Here is a 6,317-nt window from a genome sequence, read left to right on the forward strand (position 1 = left end):
AACAAGTGGAAAATAAATGAACCATTAAATTATTTTTATTAAAATTCGTAGACTTTTTTTATATTATTATTATATAAAAAGTTTAACTAAATCATACCTCATATTTACTTTTTATACCTCTGTATAAATTATGTTATTATGTTAGCCTGTAAGATGACTTAATTTTGAGAATGACAATGAAAAAATTAAGTGTTAGAAAGTTTTTGTAATTAATATTTTTTATTGAAACAAAATAATATTAAGTCTTTCCATTATTAGAATCGGTGGATATATATGTGCAGTTTGTACATATATTTTTAAATATTTTTATTATAACATAAGTAAATACGATGGAAAAAAAATAATCCTTTTATCAAAAGAATTAAAATAGTGGCTACTCTTTAATGTTAAAAATTCTAAAATTCACATTGGAGGATTTAATCAGTTAAAATAAATTATAAAGAATATTATAATTAACTATCATTGTGAATATATATATAAATCGACATAAGAAAGAAAGGTGAGATATATTATTGGCATAAGACCTTCAACTTTCTCTAACAGTGAAAAAGGAAAAAACAAAATGCAGCACAAACAAAGGGAGACAAATAACACAAACAAAAATGATTCAAACTCCACCTAAACATGCTCAAGAACAGTGGGTTTCAGAAGCAAGTAGGTTTATTTGAAAATACCAGAAAATTAAGATGTTCATAAGACAACCTTTTAGCATGTTCCATTAATCCAAGAAAGCTACTTTAATCAATTGGGTGGTGCTGCAAAATTATGATGAGGATCTGGTCCCTCTGGGGCGAGTCTATGTGTATTTCCATCCTTGTGAGGGACATCAGCAGCAGCATCTTGAAGATGCATATGCTGTTCTGATAGGTCCAAACCTAAGTACTTGTGATGAAATTGATGATGCTTCTCTGCAACATTATTTTGAGGAATGAATGGGTGGCCATGGAGATTACGTGCCTGCAAAGTGATGAAAAGGGTGCAGAGGATCACAAGCATCAACACTCGAGCCATTGTTGTACTTGCCATGCTGATATCAAACTCTGAATGAATGTTGGACAAAACTTGATGAGTGTGAAAGCATACCAATATGTGTTACTTATAATGTGGCAGAATAAGAATAAAAAGAGGGTTTAGAGTATTAGATATAGGACTGGATTCTGTTTAATTATTAACTTAGAGGCTAGTGCTCTCGCATAAGAGTCCTTTAGTTTTGGAAACCCTACAAATATTCTAAGTTAAGAGATGAGACGGGAGAAAAGTTAATGAATAACTTACAAATTTATTATGAGGAAGTTACTTTACGGTACTTTTAAATAAAATGGGTTTTGAATCTCCTACTTAATTTATAGTTCATTTATAGTGTGTAATTCGATATTATTTTACACGTAATTTTATTTATTTATAAATAATAAAGTATAAATGTTTTTTGTTGGTTAATAAAGATATAAGTGTAATTTTGGTTCAAGATAACTTTCCTTCCTTAATTTTCATCTTCCATGTTTTCTTTTTATAGTATTTCATTGTCCTGTTCATTTTTTAGGTTTTCTTCTGCGTAATATTCTAACGTCCCATCGGGTGTCTTTCCCATATTGTCTTCTGCACCTGAACCATTGTCTCTTTTATGTCACGTTTCTCGTCAAAAGCTCCATTAGCACCACATCAAAGTAGTAAACATTTATCTCTATTGAAGATTTTATCATAGTCGCAACATCTCTCTTTGGAATTATCGGAACTTCAATTTCATGATTCGTGATTTTGAAGTCATCGTCGAAAGATGTTGAAGTCAATGATAGGGTGACATAATGCCCAATCCTCTTTTTTCGAGTCGATACTCAAGAAACAACACCTTTTTGAATAATTTCTCATGTGTCACTGCTTCAATCCTCAACGTTAGTCTCTCCCAATGCTACCTCATGCAACCAGCTACCCAATGTGAAGGTTTTGAACACTAAAAAGCTTGAAAGATGAACAACACCAACATTATACATAAGAGGAAGGCATATGGGATGAGTTTCAAAACCCACCAAAATAATGCCCTTATTTTATTATAATATTCAACCATAAACATTAAAAGTACATATGATTTATGAATATTTATATTAATATGTTTATCAACTTATCCATTTTATTCAAGCACTTTATATCTCCTTATTATAAATTTAAACAATTACGTGTTGGTAATAATAAGAAGGGTTAAATATGTTTTTGGTCTCTTAACTTTTAGTGAATTTTGAAATTAGTCCATTTCAAAACTTTGGACCAATTCAATCCTTCATCTTTTGAAATATGTGGATTTAGTCATTTTAATCAAATTTTGTTAGATTTATTTGATGTTTCGCACGCATTTTAGGATTGTATTTAAGTTGTTTATATTGTTTGACACATTTTTGCTTTAATGTTAAGTCAAATACTATTATGAAACACACTTAAAATATCAAATAAACTTAACAAGATTTGATTAAGAGGACTAAATTCACGTATTTCGAAAAATGAATGACTAAATTGGTCCAAAATTTCAAAATGGACAAATTTCAAAATTCACTGAAAATTAAGGGACCAAAAACATATTTAACCCTAATAAGAAGGATTTACATTAACTAAATTAGTAAGCCCGAGTAATGTTTTTAATCAGAAAGTGATGTGGTTTGTACTCTAAAATTTGTTGACTAGAGATGTCAAAGTGAATCAATTTGGTTCACACGGGATGGTTTACCACGAATTGAACTAAAAATGGGTCAGCTCAACCCGTCACACTTTTTGGTGAGCCAGAAATTTTGTAACCTATCCTGACTCATCACGGGTTGGTGGATTAATGGATTGGCTTACTTACGAATGTTTTTTTTTTGCAATTTATTTTATATATTTGTTGTATTACAATGAGAGTGAATTGAGTGAATTTATTTTTTTTAATAGTTTAATCAAAGTGTTAGCCTAATATTTGAAATATTATTATAAAGATAATAATTAAATATTAAAGTATCAACTTATATAACTTGACAAACAAATTAATTAAACATTCAAACTATTTATATATTATTGAGCAACATTCTAACATTTAAAAATATGAAATTGTGAACCTATATAATTAAAAATAGTAAATTATTATAATAAAATAATTTTAAAAAAATATTAGTAGACTAAGTAGAATAACTCATCTTCAATCAAGTTCAAACCCGTTTAATTCATGAGTTTCGGTTCAATCAACTTTTAAAAAAATTGATTTTTTTTTAATTTAACTCGACTCAAATCTATAATAAATCGAATTGACTCGCATATTAAAACATATTTTAACATGTCTAGGTCGACAATATTTTGAATACGATAAGAGGGACGATATAAATTTGCATAAAAACATATGAATTTAGAAATAAACAACTCTTTGGCATCTGTAGAAAGTTTGAAAGCTTGACTATCCCTTACAAAGCTTAAGGGTCACAATCTACTGTACATCAGATGAATGAGAATTAATAAATATATGAAAACATTTTATAGTGCAGGGTGGCGTTTGTAAGAATTTGGATGAAATGATGGGTGCAACTTTTGGTGCTTAATCCAATATTTAATACCTCAAAATGATGTAAAAGGATGTGGCTCCTCGTAATCTTGTAATCTCTGTTTCCAAATTTTCTCACTGAGCATCACTTAAATATAAAATTCATATCAGAAAATTAACAACTTCAGATGAATGACCGGAGAACTAATTCATGTATAAATTAATACTTTAATTTTCAATTATTTTATTTATAATATTAGTCGGTAACCTAACTTATCAATGTGTGATGTCAAGTTATGCTACAAAATTTTTAAGATGCTAAAAAGATAAATCAGGTTAAACTAACTCAATTTTAGATTAAGTAGTGGTTTTTCTATTAGTTAGTTCAAGTACTGTGAGTAGTAGTTTTGACATACTTATTTTTAAGATACGAATTTAATCATTTTTATTATTTTTTACAATTATTTAAGGTGCGAGTATAATAATATTATGAGATGGAGATATCATTATCGGATGGGGACGAATTTTAAGTTGAATTTGTAATTAGAAAATGAACATAAAAATGGTCAAACCCTGGTACGGCCCTACCCCATGATTGTTTTCTATATTCAGTGGAAGGGGAAAAAATTTTACTCATGCGAACCACCAATTAGTAATCCTGTGACACTTAAAAAATATCATCTCATATTATAAGAAAAAATTGTTAAAATATTATTATATTTTTAAGATATATAATTACTGCATTTAAATACAAATTATGTTTTGGATACACAAGTTTTACCTTTTTTTTTAGTTGAAGAACTTCAGTTTTCTCAGTTAATGAACACTTATAAATGTTATATTGAATGAGTTCAGTTTTCTACCTAAGAAATGTACGGAAAAAAAATGTAAAACTAATTAGACTAAAATTTGAAACAATAATAAAGTATGTGGTCTTTATGATGGTGAACCTGAAAAAGGAATGTAGTAGAAGCTGTATATTATGATTGAAAGTGATTGTTTATTATTGGAAAGAAGATGATTTGAAAAAACAACCTTTCAAAGCGTGAATGGAAGCTAATAAAGTTGTAGTGTTGATCCATTTTGAAGGGCTCAATGCATGCATGCATAGGGGTTCCTCTAACGTTCATGCAAGCCACATAAAAGATCTCTTTAATATATAATGCAACGAATCAAAGAAAAAAGATATGATTCTAGTTTGAGCAATCAGGTTAAAGCATCATGCTACCATATTAACCTTAAATACAAGGAAAAGGAGTTAGCTTTGAGGAGGAACAAGGACGTACAAAATAGATAGGGAAAAAAATTCATAGTTTTCTATTCCTCAGAATATGCTTCTAGCATTATCCGTTTGTGTTCCTCTATTGTGCTTTCTTTTCATCAGCTTAGACTTGTACAGAAGAAAAATTGTTATTTAAACAGATGAGTTTATGATCTCAAAATTGTTATTTAAACAGATGAATTTATCTAAATGATCTCTGAAAAATATTAAAATTGTTACTTTGATTCTTATCGATCATTTTTAAAATAAGAAAATACAATATTAACAAGTCAGAAGTTCAATTCATACAAGGAATTTATATCAATTCTAATCCAATATATTAAGATAATAATTTTATAATTTTTTTTTCTTATATGTTATTCAACTTTTTAATTTTTATTCTATCTTAAAGTTAAGCTCATATCTAGATTTCTAATCCTAAAAAAGACCATTTAAATCTTATTTATTGATTTGAGAGAATAGTTTAATTTTATACAATTTTGTTTTCCCCTTAACATTTGAAAGTGATTGTCCTATGAATACATCTCTTTTTTTTTTTAAGTTTGTCTTCTAAGTACTTGAATAAAAAGCAATTATAGAAAATGAAAATATATATATATAAGTATTTTATATTTAGTATAAAAAGACAAAATAATACAATGCTTTTTATATTTAAAATACTTGTTAAGAAAAAATATTTCAAAATTAAACCATCTTCGGTTTAACAAAACTTTTTTATATTTAAAAATCTTATTATGAAAATAAATTTCAAAAAGTAAATATATCTTAGATAAAAATTGATGGTTGGATATGAAAATTTGTTTTAGAAAATATTTCTCAAATACAAAAGTGAAAAAAAAAAACAAGCAAACTCTTAGTTGAAAAAATCAAGATTTTAAATGTGTTAATTATTTATAATCTAATGAATAAAATATAATATACTCGTATTTATAATTAAAAGACTATTTCATGGTATTTTTCTCTCAAATCTAGCAGAGTTAAGCATATTTTAGAGGCGGATTGAATTGAGTTTTATATTCCCCAATTTACGAGATGCTTCCTCTATTTAAAAGATAAAAAGCGGTTTTGATAGGTAAGAGAAAATAATTTTAATTTAGGGATCATTCTCTTAATACTTTTATCAATATTTTTTATTTAAAAAAACATGTTTAAATTTTCGGAAAATATAAATTCTACAATATTAGATCATCAAAGTATTTTTAAAATTTTATTGCAGCATAAAAAATTCTTTAAATATGATGCATTTGCTATGAGACTGATTACCTTAATCAGACTCTAAGATATGTTAATTGAAGAGATTTTTCAAGATATTAATGTCTTAATGTCACCATGTGTGTATATATATATATATATATATATATATATATATATATATATATATATATATATATATATATATATATATATTATAATCTTAAAGAAAAACATGATCTTGGTTGCAATTAGCACCAATGTAATTATGGTTGCCAATCACTATTTATTAACACTATTGTGATGAATTAAATACTGTTATGGCCAAACAAATCGAAATAAAAATGATTA

This window comes from Vigna unguiculata, chromosome 5 (assembly GCF_004118075.2).
Source record: "Vigna unguiculata cultivar IT97K-499-35 chromosome 5, ASM411807v1, whole genome shotgun sequence".
Classification (NCBI taxonomy): domain Eukaryota; kingdom Viridiplantae; phylum Streptophyta; class Magnoliopsida; order Fabales; family Fabaceae; genus Vigna; species Vigna unguiculata.